The sequence below is a fragment of the Macaca nemestrina genome, chromosome 7 (assembly GCF_043159975.1).
Source record: "Macaca nemestrina isolate mMacNem1 chromosome 7, mMacNem.hap1, whole genome shotgun sequence".
Taxonomy (NCBI): Eukaryota; Metazoa; Chordata; class Mammalia; order Primates; family Cercopithecidae; genus Macaca; species Macaca nemestrina.
The window spans coordinates 32,277,903-32,293,552 of NC_092131.1; the positions used below are offsets into that span (position 1 = coordinate 32,277,903).

The 15,650-nt window shown below is 45.0% G+C and overlaps 1 protein-coding gene and 1 pseudogene across 1 annotated transcript in view; one reads left to right on the forward strand and one right to left on the reverse strand.

Moving 5' to 3' along the window:
* The window catches only part of LOC105495765 (FLVCR choline and putative heme transporter 2), a 71,098-nt gene that overhangs the window by 37,918 nt on the left and 17,530 nt on the right, over nucleotides 1-15,650 (reverse strand). The window lies entirely within an intron of this gene.
* Nucleotides 14,399-14,840, forward strand: LOC139364138 (small ribosomal subunit protein eS24 pseudogene; annotated as a pseudogene).

Genomic DNA, 15,650 nt, shown 5'->3' on the forward strand with positions numbered 1-15,650 from the left:
AGGCTGCTCTGCAGTAAACAAGTTGGGTACAGTAGCAGTTTGCTGCATTGTAGGAGTTTAACCACCCAAAGCAAGTAGATGCTAGATGAAACGACCCAAGGAAGCCCCTACATAGTGAAGACCTCCCGTTTGGGGTGCCCCAAGATTAGGCATGGAGGGGATTGGAATGCAAACCAATCAACTTCTCACCCTCAGACTTACACTCAGTATTTATTGAGCACCTGCTGCATACTAAGCACCCTACTCAGAAGGGAGGAGAAAGATGCAAGATAAGGAGCTCACTCTCACCCGATTTATAATGTAATATACCTTGATCTTGACCTACTGCTTTGGTGTTGGGTTTCCTCCTCATCTTGGTTGAGGGTGCAAGTTAGCTGAAGAGCAGAGATACCCTAGGCTGTAAACAGAGAAGTTGCTAAGTTTAGGGGAAGAAATGAGTTTTACAAGGAAAGTTTTCTGATTAAAGAAAAAAAAAGGAACACTGACAAAGGCCTTATTTTATTTTTTTAGCTAAGCCCAGTATTTATGCTTGCTTTCCATCATCATCAACTCAGAAGCTTCCTGGCACACACACTCCCCCTTTTAAGGGCTGGGTGTTCCCCTTGGAGTTGTCCTCATGGTGAACTCCACAAAGGGCCAGCCTAGGTCTCCTTTGGGTGGAGAAGTGAAGAATCCACTGCCTTTTCTTTCAGTGGCAGAACAAATCACTGTTGCTACAATACACTAACGTCCCTCTAGCTGACTGTGCTGACAGCCAGTGGTCACAGAACTTCCCCATGACTCAGCTAGGAAGGAGGAAAAATGAGTGGGTGTCTTTCAAACCACCCGGCCAGCTGAGATCACATCAGATCACATCATGCAAATCTTACTCCAAAGTTTTCACATTTGAAGTAGGCGATGTGCAAAGCGCCATTCAAATGCTTTGGCACTGACTGCCCACCAACTCTGTCCCAGACACCAGCAATCAACAGCCAACAGAAGGATTCTACGGTCTTGTGCATTCCTTCAACACTAACCCTCCTCCTATCCCCCCAACTCAAACGTGCCACTCCCTGACCTTTCACAGATAAAACAGCCCGAAGGAGAATAATTGTCTCCTTTGTCTGCAAGGCAACGTGTTGTCATTCCTAAAAGGGGTGCTCACGTGACGATCAATGTTTCTAATCCTCCCATGTTTCCTTCTAAATCTGAATGGACTTTCTGGTAATAGCTCTCCTATTCTGATTTTTTTCAGGGGTGAAACCCTGCCAATTACTTGCTGGCAGGCCCTGGAAGAGTTGCTGCTTCATGGACTGCCATGGGCAAAACCCAGTTCCTCTGGAGCTTGCACTTAAAGAAATAGATAGGATGGGACCCATGTAGCTTTTTCCGAAGAAGCCAACTTCATAAGTTAACTAATCCTGCCTCAGGATCCCAGACAGACAGCTGGAAAGAAAAAGAAATCTAAAGCTTACACCAAGAAAACTATTAGTCACTCACATCTATAACATCTGAGAGAGAGAAAGAGAGAGATTGCAGCACCATTAGATGTGGCCCTGTTATTTAGGGAGTTACTCAGGGACCTGCTTACCTAAAAACATCTCCTAATATCCTGCTCTAAAGTCACCTGCCCTCCTACTTGGGCTGACATTTGCACCATTAGCCACTCTGCTGTGACTGGCTTATAGTCTAATCTCTCTTCCCTTCAACCTGAACTCTACAAGAACAGAGGGCTATTGCCAGCAGGGACCTTCCCTTTCTCATTCATTGCTGCATCCCCAGTTGTGAAAATGTTCGTTGTTTGGCACAGAGTAGATGCTCAATAATATTTGTTCAATAAATAAAATAAAGGCTATGGTGCATTGTCTTCAAAAAAAACAAAAAACAAAAAATGACAGGCCAAGGGGAGGACAGCCTTCCTTACTGGCTTTCATTTGTCACACTGCTTGCTGTCAACTGGAAAGACATAGGGAAGCTGGCTGGAGGGGGTGCAATTCAGGACGAGCAGAATTCAAAGAACTTGTTGTAGAACAGAGACAAAGATGGGATGACCAGGTGATTGTGTGGGTTATTTGCAAGGGACAGAGATCTGGTCCAGGATGGGGGCACACCAATAAAGGACATGGCTTTTGGTGAGGTAGCATGAGAATGCAGGGGAAGCCATACCTAGAGGGAAGACAATGAGGAACCTTCCTCTGTAAGGAGAGAGAGAGGAATTCTGGAGAGAAAAACATGTCGAAGGGAAACCGCAACATCTTCCTAAGGGTTCTAACATCTTTACCAGGGCTCTCCAAGCCCTACGGATCCCCATTTGTTACCATTGATCACTGCCACTTGCTAACTGTGAGGGGCTGTGAGAAAACTTGGTAGGGCCAGGACCACCGTGCCCTTAGGATAAAGCTTCTCACTCCCAGGCCTATCTCCTGAGGGTGGGGACGAATCAGTTCTGTGCTATGCCACCATAGCCATTTTCCTACACTGAAGAGAAGAACCATCCTAGGCACCTATAGACTCAAACGTTGCATCTTGCCACTCTTTGGCAAAAGGCCCTTCTCTAGCAAGCTGTCAGTTTCCTGGAATCAAAAAGAACCAGAATGCGCCACAGGATTCCTGGAGCTGCCAAACAGCTCAGCTCAAGAGGATCAAATCAGCAAGTGCAGCTTCCTTTCTTTGCCAATGAGAGGAATGCTTTGGAACTGAGAAGCTCTGAGAGAGGTTCCTACAGTAAGGATGATGGAGCTTATCCTGAACCATGAGCTGGTGTAAAGGCAGGAGTGCTGAGCCCTCTACATGGAGGGCATGGCCCCTAATCCAGGCAGGACACGATGTGTGTCTAGAGAAGCTCTTTTTATTCTAGTGTCAAAGGGCAAGTCCAGAGTATTTTTTAATTTTTTAGATGAGGTCTCACACTGCTGCCCAGGCTAGAGTGCAGTGCTGCAATTACCGCTCACTGTAACGTCAAACTCCTGGGCGCAAGTGATTCCTTCTAGCTCCCAAGTAGCTAGAACTACAGGCACGTGCCACCACACCCAACCAACTTTTTAACTGCTTTTGTAGAGATGGAGTCTCACTATGTTGCAAAGGGCTGGCCTTAAACTCCCGGCATCAGGTGATTTTCCCACCTCAACCTCCCTAAATGCCAGGATTGCAGGTGGGAACCACCACATCCAGCCTTTTTTTTTTTTTTAAGTTCAAGAAAGGGCACTAAAAGTCAACACTGGCAAAATATTTCACCATTTTCAAGGCACCTACACATCCAACATTTGAGGCTATTACCAGAGCCTCAAAACCACCCAGTGAGATCAAGAGCAGGATGCCCAAAGTCCAGACGAGGAAACAGAGTCCTGTCAGGGCCAAACTGTCTTCTCCACTTCATAACTGAGTGGAAGCAACTTGAAGTCACAGAGCTAATCATCAACATCGAGACTTCTGAGGTTCCATTCCCAGCCCTGCTCTCTTCCCATGGAATCTTACTGAGTCTCAAAAAAGCACCAAGCAGCATCATATCCCCAGAAGACATGGTCTGAGACTCAAGGTGATCCAGAAACACTTCTGGTTTGGAGCCAGCCAATTCATGAATCACTGTTTGCTTAAATAAACTCTTTAAAAAACAATTAATTGCATCTCAGTTTACCTTTTTTAACACTAGAATGTCGTAGAACATGAGTTTGGTAGAGAGGGAAAACATAGATGTGGATTCAGTAAATGTTTACAGAGGGGTTACTTGGTTCCAGGAGCTGTTTCACATAGACGTTGCCTCATTAGCTTTCATGGCAACCCTGCGAGGCAGGCATTCTTGCTGTAGAAAACAAAGCCGATACCCAAAGAGGAGAGGTGTCCTGCTGGAGGCCCCAAATATGGCTGCTGGGTCCAGCTTCCATGGCTTCTATACCAGGAGTGTTCAAACTTCAGTGGGCATCAGAATCCCTGGAAGGAGAATCAAAAATACATATTCCTGGGTCCCAACCCAGAGGAGCTAATTCCTTGGGTCTGCTCTGGTGCCCAGGAATTTGCTTTTTATTATCATTTTTTTAATTTTATTTTTTCTCGAGACAGGGTCTCACTCTGTCCCTCAGGCTGAAGTGAGGCGGCATGATCTTGGCTCACTGCAACCTCCACCTCCTGGGCTCAGGTGATCCTGCCACCTCAGTCTCCCGGGTAGCTAGTACTACAGGCATGCACCACCATGCCTGGCTAATTTTTTGTATTTTTTATAAAGATGGGGTTTTTCCATGTTGCCCAGGCTGGTTTCCAACTCCTGGACTCAAGCAATCCTCCTGCCTTGGCCTCCCAAAGGGCTGGGATTATAGGCATGAGTCCCTGAATTTGCATTTTGGATGAACACCCAGGTGGTTCTGGTGCTAGAGACTCCATGGATCACACTTTAGAAGCAATTGATCTCCACCATGCTGAGGAAGAAAATCAAGAGAATTCTCAGCTGCTGGCTTCCCCTACGTGTCCTAGGCAGAAATGGTGGGAGAGAGGTATGTTCCTGTCTAGCTTCTCAGCAGAGAAGGAATGAATCCCTGGGTGTGCTCAAATGGGTGTCTCCACAAACCTATCCAGCACCCAACAGGAAGCCCGGGATAAAAGTCTAAGGAGGCCTGGATTGCTCAAAAGGCAGCTACTACCCCAAACAAACAGCCCTGAGAATGAACCATGCTTTAACATGGATGCCTCATCAGGGTGGTGGATCACGTCTGTAATCCCAGCACTTTGGGAGACAGAGGAGGGCAGATCACTTGAGCCTAGAAGTTCAAGACCAGCCTGGGCAACGTGGCAAAACTCCATCTCTACAAAAAAATACAAAAATTGGCCCAGCGTGGTGGCATGAGCCTGTAGTCCCAGCCACTGGAAAGGCTGAGGTGAGGTGGGAGGATCACCTGAGCCTGGGGAGGCTGAGGCTACAGTGAGCCGTGATCATGCCCTGCACTCCAGCCCAGGCGACAGAGTGAGACACTGTTTCAAAAAACAAAACAAAAAAACCCATGGATGCCTCATGCCTGCTCACCAACTGTGTTTTCCAGTAGATGGACACAGCAAATAGACTTGCATACAGCTACCTCTAGAGCCACCAAAGGAGACCCAGCCATGTCAACCCAGTCATTGTGTTCAGAAATCAGGAATTTCCAGGGGAGAGAAGACGAATAAAAGGAGAAAAACAGCCCTCAAGCTTGCTCCAGCTTCTGTGTCCCTCTCTTTGGGAGCCGGCAAGGCTATGCAATCAAAAGCAGCCTCCTGAAACTGAAAAGGACTTGTGTTCAACTCCTCTCTGGAGAAGCAATCAGAGGGGAGCCAAAGCAAACACTGCTCCCTCCTGAGGCTCCGGACACAAGGCTGAACCCAAAGAAGTTGGGAAGGAAGTAAGATCTATCCTCACCTCCTATCTCACGCTTCTACAAACACAGATGGTGCTGCTGTTATCTGCCCTCATGCTGGGTCAAGGCTGCGTCTTGAATTGTGTTGGGATGAGAGGCTGAGCTCAAGTTTTTGCACAGCATGAAAAAGGAAAGATGCCTGTAATCAAGTCAGAAAGTAGAATTGTCTGGCTGGGCCACCAGAGCTTACAGAGTGCCCTCCCATCTATGAATGATTCACTAAAGAAAAAGGCCCTTAGCTCTGTAGAATCCAGGGAGGGGAGATATTCCACTGGGTTAACTTGGGAATGGTGCTAGGTAGAAGTCAGGAGGTCAAGAAAGAAAGAAGAGGAAACACCAGATATCACCTTAATCCTATGGTTGTTGTTATTGTTGTTTTAATCATCCTTGATAGCACTCCAACCTACATCCTGCAATCCACACAGGGCTGTTTGATGTTGAGGCTTGGGGGGAGTTCAAGTCAAGGGAAGGACATCCTGTTAACAGCATTGTTGGAAAAAGATCAAGAACCAGGAGATGGAAAATAGCTGTGAACACCTGATAAGCCTGGGCATCCCCCGCCCGCCTCATCCCCGCCCGCTTCCTTCAGTCTTAGGTTTGTGAGACTAAAGTCTCGTGCACAGGCATAGGGGTTGACCCAGTGAGTATCTCCGTCACCCCAGAGTCTCCAAAGTCTTCATCACCGCACTCGGGGAATATTACACCAATTTCCTGCACCCATATTGCTTTTAGTTTAAGTAGCTCTCAAAAGGGACAAGTCCCCACCAGGATACTACTGGGATACTTCCTGGAATGGCCCAGCCTCCCCTGTGTACCAATTCCTGGTCACTTCACTCATTAAGAATCAGCTCAACCTTCACCTTAAGGAAGCTGCCCTGCTTGTCCACAGTGCACCCACACTGGGGCAATGTCCGGTAATATTAGGAGAGGCTTCAGTATTGGCCTCTCTTTCTAGATCCAGAGCCAACAGAAGACAGAGGTGATTACCTTTACTGATGATGGTACTGAGAACATCTGTTCTTTATTTAGTATTTTTTTTTTTTAAGTAGAGACAGGGATCTTACTATGTTGCCCAGGTTGGTCTTGAACTCCTAGACTTAAGCAATCCTCCCTCTTGGCCTCCCACAGTGCTGAGATTACAGGCATGTGCCATCACAGCTGATCTCACTTAGCACTTCTTATCTGAGAAACTATTACCTAAATGCTATCCACATATTGTCTCATTTAATCCTTTCCTGTAGCTTCTGCAGTAGCAAGTATGAATGCTATTTTACCAAAGAAGCCCAAACCTATGAAAGTTATGAGACTTGTCAAAGGGTACACAGCAGATCTAGCCACAGTATTCTTAATACCCTCGGCCTGGCACAGTCCAAGGCACACAGTACGGATTCAGTAGCTTTTTCCACATAAGGAATAAGAACAAGTCACATCAAGAAGACAACCCAGGCATGAGAATCTTCTCCAACCACCTGAACTCTCAGTTAACTGATTGGTCATCTTAATTTCTTTCAGGAAGTGAAAACCTGTTCATTTGCCCATCCATCTGCAAGCAGCTGTTATGCCCAGGGCCTTGCTCTGAGACACAGGACAGATGTGTCATGAAACAGGAAATTTTCCTTGACCCCTTTGTGGGCTTCATGACAGGGGTGCCTCACTTAGCCCTCAGCTCTCAACCCCTAGAGGGAGCGGGAGCACCCAGGCAAGCGGGTACAGGAGCTGGAGTGGTCGCTTTTGGGCACCAGCAGGAGAAAAACTCCATGCGGGTCCTGCGGCAGCATCTAGGGGGAGTACCTGTGACCCCCGAAGCTCCAGAGCGTGTTTGTTACACTGCGCTCCTTTAGCTTAAGTGTTTAACAGCTCAGTGGACCCTCTGCCTTTTCATGAGGGCAGAGAGCCAGTGTGACAGCTTTGTGTATCCTGAGCTCTTGCCTGGCATCCAGGAAAAAATCAGATGGCACACATGAATTGAAGGATAGTAAATGCAGAGGATTTTATTGCCGATAGAAGTGGCTCTCAGTGGGAAGGGGAGCTGGAAAGCAGATGGAGTGGGAAGGTGTTCTTCCCCTGAGGTCTGGCTGTCCCCGGCTGGACTCTTCTCTGAAGTCCTGCTGTCCAGCCATCCCTCTAAAGTAAAGCTGCTTCTCTCTGATGTCTGACTACTTCTTCTCTCCTTCTCTGCTCTCTGTCAGTGGAGCCTGAGGGTTTTAAGGGTACAGGATGGGGGTTGGCCAGGGGTGGTTTTGGAAGAGGCAACATTCCAGCAGGAAAACCGGGATGTAAAGTCTCACTTTGGGCTGCGATTTCAGGCTTGAGGGTGGGGCCCTCGCCAGGGACCCCACCCTTTTCTGCCTGGAATTTCTCTGCCTCCTGTCCCTATCATCGGCCCATGCCTGGCCCTCTGGGAAGTTTCCCACTTAGTAGGAAGAAGATGTGGAAATGGAGGGGAGGTGGACAAGAGGAAGGATAAGGAAGAAGGAGAAATAGACAAACCACCAGAAAACAAAGGCCAGTGGTGGAACAGAGCCAGCAAGTACACAGGCTTGGGAATGCATTCTTCAGAGCATAAAGGCTGGTGTGGATAATGGCAGCAGGGGAGCAGGGATTCCAGCTAGAAGGGAACACCTCAAAAGCAAAGTATCTTTTGTTCACATGGTGGTGGTTAAATATACACAATTGTTGATTTTTAAGCAATTTTTAACTGTATAGTTCAGCAGCGCTAAGTACGTTCATATTATTGTGCAACCATCACCTCCATCCATTTCCAGAATTTTTTTCATCTTCCCAGTCTGAAACTCTGTACCCATTAAACAGTAACTCCCCATTCTCTCCTTCACTCAGCTTCTGACAATCACCATTCTACCTTCTGTTTCTATTAATTTGACTACTCCAGGTAACTGTGGTGTAATAAAAATATTATTTGGTCTTTGTCCTCTGTTCTTGGTATAGAGCTACAAAAATTCTTGGAATTTCCTGAGTGATAGGAATATCTCATCATTTCCTAAGGGGCCCCTTTCCAAGACAGCAATGTTTATGCTAATGAGGTGACGTAGGGAGCGCTCCTAGATAGCCTCAGGAGGGGGCTGATCACCAGAAAGACCAGAGATTAGAACTTGGAAATGTACAGCTCCATCCCTTTACCCACTCCAGGGAGTTTATGCTAATGAGGCAACATAGGTAGCGCTCCTAGGTAGCCTCAGGAGGGGGCTGGTCACCAGAAAGATCATGGATTAGAACTTGGAAATGTACAATCCCATCCCCCTGCCCACTCCAGGGAGGGGAGGGGAGGGGAGGGGGCTAGAGACTGTGCTGGATAAAATCTCTGGAACAATAGAGTTTCAGAGAGCTTCTGGTTGGTGAGCACATCCAGGTGCTGAGAGGGTGGAAGCATAGGGCTTGGAAGCTCCACAACCCCCATCCCCATTTCCTGCCCTATGCGTCTCTTCCATTTGGCTGTTCATGAGTTGTATCCTTTATGATAAACGAGGAAATGTGAGTAAAGTGTATAATAAACTAGGAAATGTGAGTAAAGTGTTTTCCTGAGTTCTGTGAGCTGTTATAGCAAATTAAACCTGAAGAGGAATCATGGGAACCCCCAATTCACAGCTGGTTGGCCACAAGTTTTTATACATTTCACTGCATATAACATCATATATGTATATATTTCATTGTACCTAGATATACATACAAACACACATACACCACATTTTATTTATTCATCTGGAAGCACAGACACTTGGGTTGGTTCCATGTTTTACCTATTGTGAATAATGCTGCTATAAACATGAGTATACAAATATCTGTTCAAGTTCCTGCTTTCAATTTTTTTACCTAGAAGTGGAATTGCTGGATCACACGGTAACTTTATTTTTAATTTTTTTGAGGTGCTTCCATGTTGTTTTCATAGCAGCTGCACCATTTTACATTCCCACCAGCAGTGCAAAAGAGTTCCAATGTCTTCACATCCTTACCAACACTTTTGTTTTTAAATAAAAGCCATCCTAAATAGGTGTGAAATGGTATCTGACAGTGGTTTTGATTTGTATTTCCCTAATGTCGAGCATCTTTTTAGGTGCTATGACCATTTGTACATTTGTTAGCTCATTTTTAAATTGGATTGTTTGTTTTTTTTGCGATTGAGTTGTAAGAGTTCTTTATACATTCTAGAAATTAATTCCTTATCAGATATATGATTTGCAAATATTTTCTCCCAAATATGGGTGACTTTTTTAGTCTGTTAATAGCATCTTTTGATGCATCAACATTTGACATTGATGTAGTTTAATGTTTTCTTTTCTTTTAGTACCTCTGCTTTTGGTATCAGATCCAAGTAATCTTTGCCAGAACTAACATTGTAAAGCATTTCCCCTGTTTCCATCTAAGAGTCTTATGGTTTTAGCTTTTATGTTTAAGTCTTTGATCCACTTTTGAGTTAATTTTTGTATATAGTATAATGATGTTACTGGAAAGGGGTTCCAATACAGATCTCAATAGAGGTTTCTTGGATCTTACACAAGGAAGAATTTGGGGGAAGTCCATAAAGTGAAAGCAAGTTTATTAAGAAAGTAAAGGAATAAAGAATGGCTACTCCATAGGCAGAGCAGTGGCATGGACTGCTCAGCTGCTTATATTTATTGTTACTTCTTGATTATATGCTAAACAAGATGTGGATTATTCATGAATTTTCTGGGAAAGGGGTGGGCAAGTCCAGGAACTAAGGGTTTCTTTCCTTTTTAGGCCACATAGGGTAACTTCCTGATTTGCTACAGCATTTGTAAACTGTCATGGTGCTGGTGGGAGTGTCTTTTAACAGGCTAATGCATTATAATTAGTGTATAATGAGCAGTGAGGATGACCAGAGGTCAGTTTCATCACCGTTTTCGCTTTCGTGGTTTTGGCTGGCCTCCTTACTGCATCCTTTTATCAGCAAGGTCTTTGTGACCCGTACCTTGTGCCAACCTCCTATCTCACCCTGTAACTTAGAATGCCTAACCTCCTGGGAATGCAGCCCAGCAGGTGTCAGCCTCATTTTACCCAGCCCCTATTCAAGATAGAGTCGCTCTTGTTCCAACGTCTCTGACAACGCAAGGGTCTAATTTCATATGGTTATCCAGTTTTCCCAGCACCCCTTATTGAAAAGGCTGTCTTCTCCTCATTGAATGGTCTTGACACCCTTGTTGAAAATCATTTGACCATATACCCAAGGGTTGATATCTGGACTCTCTATTTCATTGGTCTATATACCTGTCTTTATGCCAAATACAACATTGTCTTCATTACTGTAGCTTTGTAGTAAGTTCTGAAATCAGAAAGTGTGAGATCTCCGATGCTGTTCTTCTTTTTTGAGTTTGTTGTGGCTATTCAGGGTTCCCCGAAATTCCATATGAATTTTAGGGTAAGGATTTTTCTATTTCTATGAAAACCATTACTGGGATTTTGACAGGGATTACATTAAATCTATATATCGCTTTAGGTAGCTTTGACATCTTAACATGAAGTCTTCCAATCCATAAACACAGGCAGTCTTTCCATTTATTTATATCTTATTTAATTTCTTTCACCAACATTTTGTAGTTTCCAATACACTTGACTTTTATATCCTTGGTTTGTTCCTAAGTATTTTATTTTTTAATGCTATTGTAAATTGAATTGTTTCTTAATTTTTTGGGAGGGGTGTTGTACATTGTCAGTGTATAAAAATGAAGTTGAGTTAAAGCAGGTTAAAATGTTGCAAATTCCATGTATTCATTTTGCAGAGGAGAACTGGGGACTGGATGCACAGCATGGGGGAGGAAATGGGGCAAAGGTGAGTTTAAAAGTCATGAAATTTCCTATGGCTTTGAATGTGTCTTTTTCTTGGTTGGGTGGGCTTGGTTGCTGTAGATCTTTGACTTCCATAGCTTCTCAAAAGAAGTTATTTTAGCCACTTCCTAGTTAACATTTCTGTGGGAAAATGAGGGCCTGGAGCTTTCTAGTCCACCATCTTGCTGACATTCCTCTCCACTGCCTAAGTCTTAGACCCAAAGAGTATATCCCAAGGAGACAGTATGGAGCCAGGGTGGTCAGAGCAGAGCCAAGGCTGGGAGGTAACAAGAGACAGGTTAAATAGGAAAAGGCAGGGAGCGGAGGTCTGGAAATTGGAAACCGAAGACTTAGACTTAAGTCCGTGAAATTAACAAGCAACTGTAACAATGCCTGGCAAGGCAACAAAGCCAAGGCATGCCCTGAGTGATAGCTCATGCCTATAATCCCAGCCCTGTGGGAGGCAGAGGCAGGAGGATTGCTAGAGGCCAGGAGTTCAAGACTAGCCTGTGCAAAATAGTGAGACCCAGATTCTACAAAAAATAAAATAACTAGCCAGGCATGGTGGCACACACCTGTAGTTCCAGCTACTCTGTATGCTGAGGCAAGGATCACTTAAGCCCAGGAGTTCGAGGCTGCAGTGAGCTGAGATTGTGCCACTGCATTCCAGCCTGAGCAACAGAGCAAGACTCTGTCTCTAAAGAAAAATCACTTTTCTAAAGAAAAATCATTTTCAAGATTAGGTTATAGAGAAAAATAAAAATAAAAAGCCAAGGCAGAAGCCAGGCCAGGCCAATCTGAGCTTCTTCCAGTGCACTGGATTGAATGTCAAAGAACCCAAAGGATGTGGAGCATATGCATGGTTTCAGCTCATATCCCATTAGGGCTCCTCAACTCCCCAACCCTAAGGTCTTCAGGAACTTTTTCAGTACCTTAGGTGAATCAAAATCATAAGCCCCAGCCCAGCCTCTGCCCTCAGTCTGAAGGGTGAGTGGCCCAAGCTCCCACTACTTCCCACTGAACCCAACATACAGCAAACATATCATAAATCGATCCTAACCAGCTGGGTGCAGTGGCTCACACCTGTAATCCCAGCACTGTGGGAAGCCAAGGTGGGAGAATCACTTGAGGCCAGGAGTTCGAGACCAGCCTAGGCAACGAAGCAAGACCTCATCTCTACAAAAAAAGAAAAAGAAAAAAAAATCAGCCCTGAGAAGAATATGGCTCCAAGCAGGCAGTCTCTTCCCATGCATGCTGCTCTTTCCTCCTGGTGGTTTCAAAAAGTTTCTGATCATGAGCCTCATTTGGGAGGCCAGTTGAAGATATATAATGCTGGCTGGGTGTGGTGGCTCACGCGTGCAATCCCAGCACTTTGGGATGCTGAGACGGGCAGATCACCTGAGGTCACGAGTTCGAGACCAGCCTGGCCAACACAGTGAAACCCTATCTCTACTAAAACTACAAAAATTAGCCAGATGTGGTGGTGGGCACCTGTAATCCCAGTGACTCAGGAAGTTGAGGCATGAGAATCACTTGAACTTGGGAAGTGGAGGTTGCAGTGAGCCGAGATTGCCTCACTGCACTCCAGCCTTGGCGGCAGAGTGAGACTCTATCTCAAAAAAATAAAAATAATAAAATAAAATAGGCCGGGCGCGGTGGCTCACGCCTGTAATCCCAGCACTTTGGGAGGCCGAGGCGGGCGGATCACAAGGTCAGGAGATCGAGACCACGGTGAAACCCCATCTCTACTAAAAATACAAAAAATTAGCCGGGCGCGGTTGTGGGCGCCTGTAGTCCCAGCTACTGGGAGGCTGAGGCAGGAGAATGGCGTGAACCCAGGAGGCGGAGCTTGCAGTGAGCCGAGATCGCGCCACTGCACTCCAGCCTGGGCGACAGAGCGAGACTCCGTCTCAAAAAAAAAAAAAAAAAAAATAGAATACCGATGCTGGGCCCCTCTCCTAGATAGTTTGGTTAAGAAAGTCTGTGTGGGGCCCCAGACGTCTGTATTTTCATTTAGCCCCATGGATGAGGCAAATCACCAACCACTTTTGGAAGTTCTGGGCTAATCCCCCAAGCTGAGACACTAGCCTCTGACATTGTTTCCACCTGCCCACATGTTTGGTGAGAGTTTTTAGAGGAAGGAGAAAGCAGAACTGAAATTCAGTTCCATGCAACCTTTCCCAGAAGTCTCAAACTGGCTGCTACTTCTTTTCTTTTTTTTTTTTTGAGATGGGTCTTGCACTGTAGTTCAGATTGGAGTGCAGTGGCATAATCGCAGCCCACTGCAGCCTCAATCTCCTGAGCTAAAGCAATCCTCCCACCTCAGCCTCCTGAGTAGCTAGGACTGCAGGTGAGCTCCACCAAGCCCAGCTAATTTCATATTTTTTGTGGAGATGGGGTCTCACTATGTTGCCCAGGTTGGTCTCAAACTCCTGGGCTCAAGCAGTCCTCCTGCCTCAGCCTCCCAAAGTGCTGGAATTACAGACATATGCCACCATGCCTGACCTTCAAACTGGCAATTTAATCTGATGCAGTTTTAAGACATAAAATACATTTTTAAAAAATGAAATGCATTAGTTACCAGTATTTAAAAGACAGATTTCACAAGCCAGATACAGAAGGACAAGTATGATTCCACTTTTACGAGGATCCTAGACTAGGCAAATGTATAGGAGCAGAAAGTAGAATAGAGGTAACCAGGGGATGTGGGGGTGGGGGGGACAAAGGAGGAGTTATTGCTTAATGAGTGCTGAGTTTTTATTGACGATGACGAAAAAGTTTTGGGTATAAATAGTGGTAATATTTACACAACATTGCAAATGCATTTAATGTCACTGAGCTGTACACTTATGAATGGTTAAAATGGTAAATATTATTTATAGTTTATCATGATTACAAAATACAGGTTTCACACAAAAATCTGGATTTCTGATTTCTCTTCAAAGAAAAAAAAAATGAAGATCTGACACCACCAAGTCATGCTTTGTATATATCAATGACTGGTGGGAGCTGAAGCAACTGCTGCCTTTAGATAGGATGCACTGGGACCCCACCACACTCCAATGTCACTTTTACTAAACCTGCTTCAGCATTTATATGGCCTGGATGGCCCCCATAACCATTTCAGAGGGTGGTCCCAGACCTACGCCGTCTACCTTCAGTTACTGCTAGCCTTGTTCTCGGCTCCCAGCCCTTGTCTACTCTCCTCCAATGCACAATAGGAGGCTAGAAAGTAGACAGTCATGCTTTTCCTCCCTGGCTGTCTGAGGATAGACCACCATCATGAACGGTACATAACTATTGGCACTAGAAAGTTCATGACCAGCTGACAACTTCAGAGGAAACAAATGGTCATTGATATCCTTCATCCCCGGAAGGCAACAGTTGCCTAAGACAGAAATTTGGGAAAAACTAGCCAAAATGTACAAGACCACACCGGATGTCATCTTTGTATTTGGATTCAAAACTCATTTTGATGGTGGCAAGACAGCTGGCTTTGGCATGATTTATGATTCCCCGGATTATGCAAAGAAAAATGAACCCAAACATAGACTTGCAAGACATGGCCTGTATGAGAAGAAAAAGACCTCAAGAAAGCAGCGAGAGGAATGCAAGAACAGAATGAGGAAATTCAGGGGGACTGCAAAGGCCAGTGTTGGTGCTGGCAAAAAGCTGAAGGAGTAAAGGTGCTGCAATGGTGTTATCTGTGGCCATTGTGGATTTCTCATGAGAAGATTAATAAACTAAAAACTTTCATGTGAAAAAAACAAAGACAAACAAAAAGTAGACAGTCATGTGAGCAAGCACTCTGTGTGCTGTCAATAGCTATAACAATCAATAGAAGTGAACAAAAGGGTTTCCCTTCACCTCTGCAAACTTCCCTCAGACCTTGAAAGACCTCTGACATCATGAAATCCAAAATGACAATGCTGGACTGCAACATATCCAAGTGGCCATGACTTTGGAACAAGACTAGGCTGACCACAGACTTTATGACTGTGACTCCCAAGTCAGCTTCAGAAATTCTCAGCCTCTCTGGGTGATACCATATGATCAGCCAGTCCAGCAAACACAACCTCCTCAAGGCTGGAGTCACTTTCTAGAGCCCTTCTTTATCTGCTAGGATCTGATTTCCACTGCTGAAATACTATCATTGTTCTAGACCTGGGCTATCCAGCTGGTTATGTTTATCCAACTAGTTAACCCAGGGGCCATTGCTTACTGGGAAACGTGGCCATCTATAAGTATAAAATATACATCAGTTTCCAAAGACTTAGGAATGAATGTAAAATAGCACATTACTAACTTTATTATATTGACAACTTGTTGAAATGATATTTTGGGTACATTGGGCTAAATAAAGTATAATCCTACATATAACTACAGTTTGAATGTGTCCCCCAGAATCCATGTGTTAAAGACTTAATCCCCAGTGTAACAGTGTTGAGAGCCAGGGTCTTTAAGAGGTGATAATGTGGCTGGGTATGGTGGCTC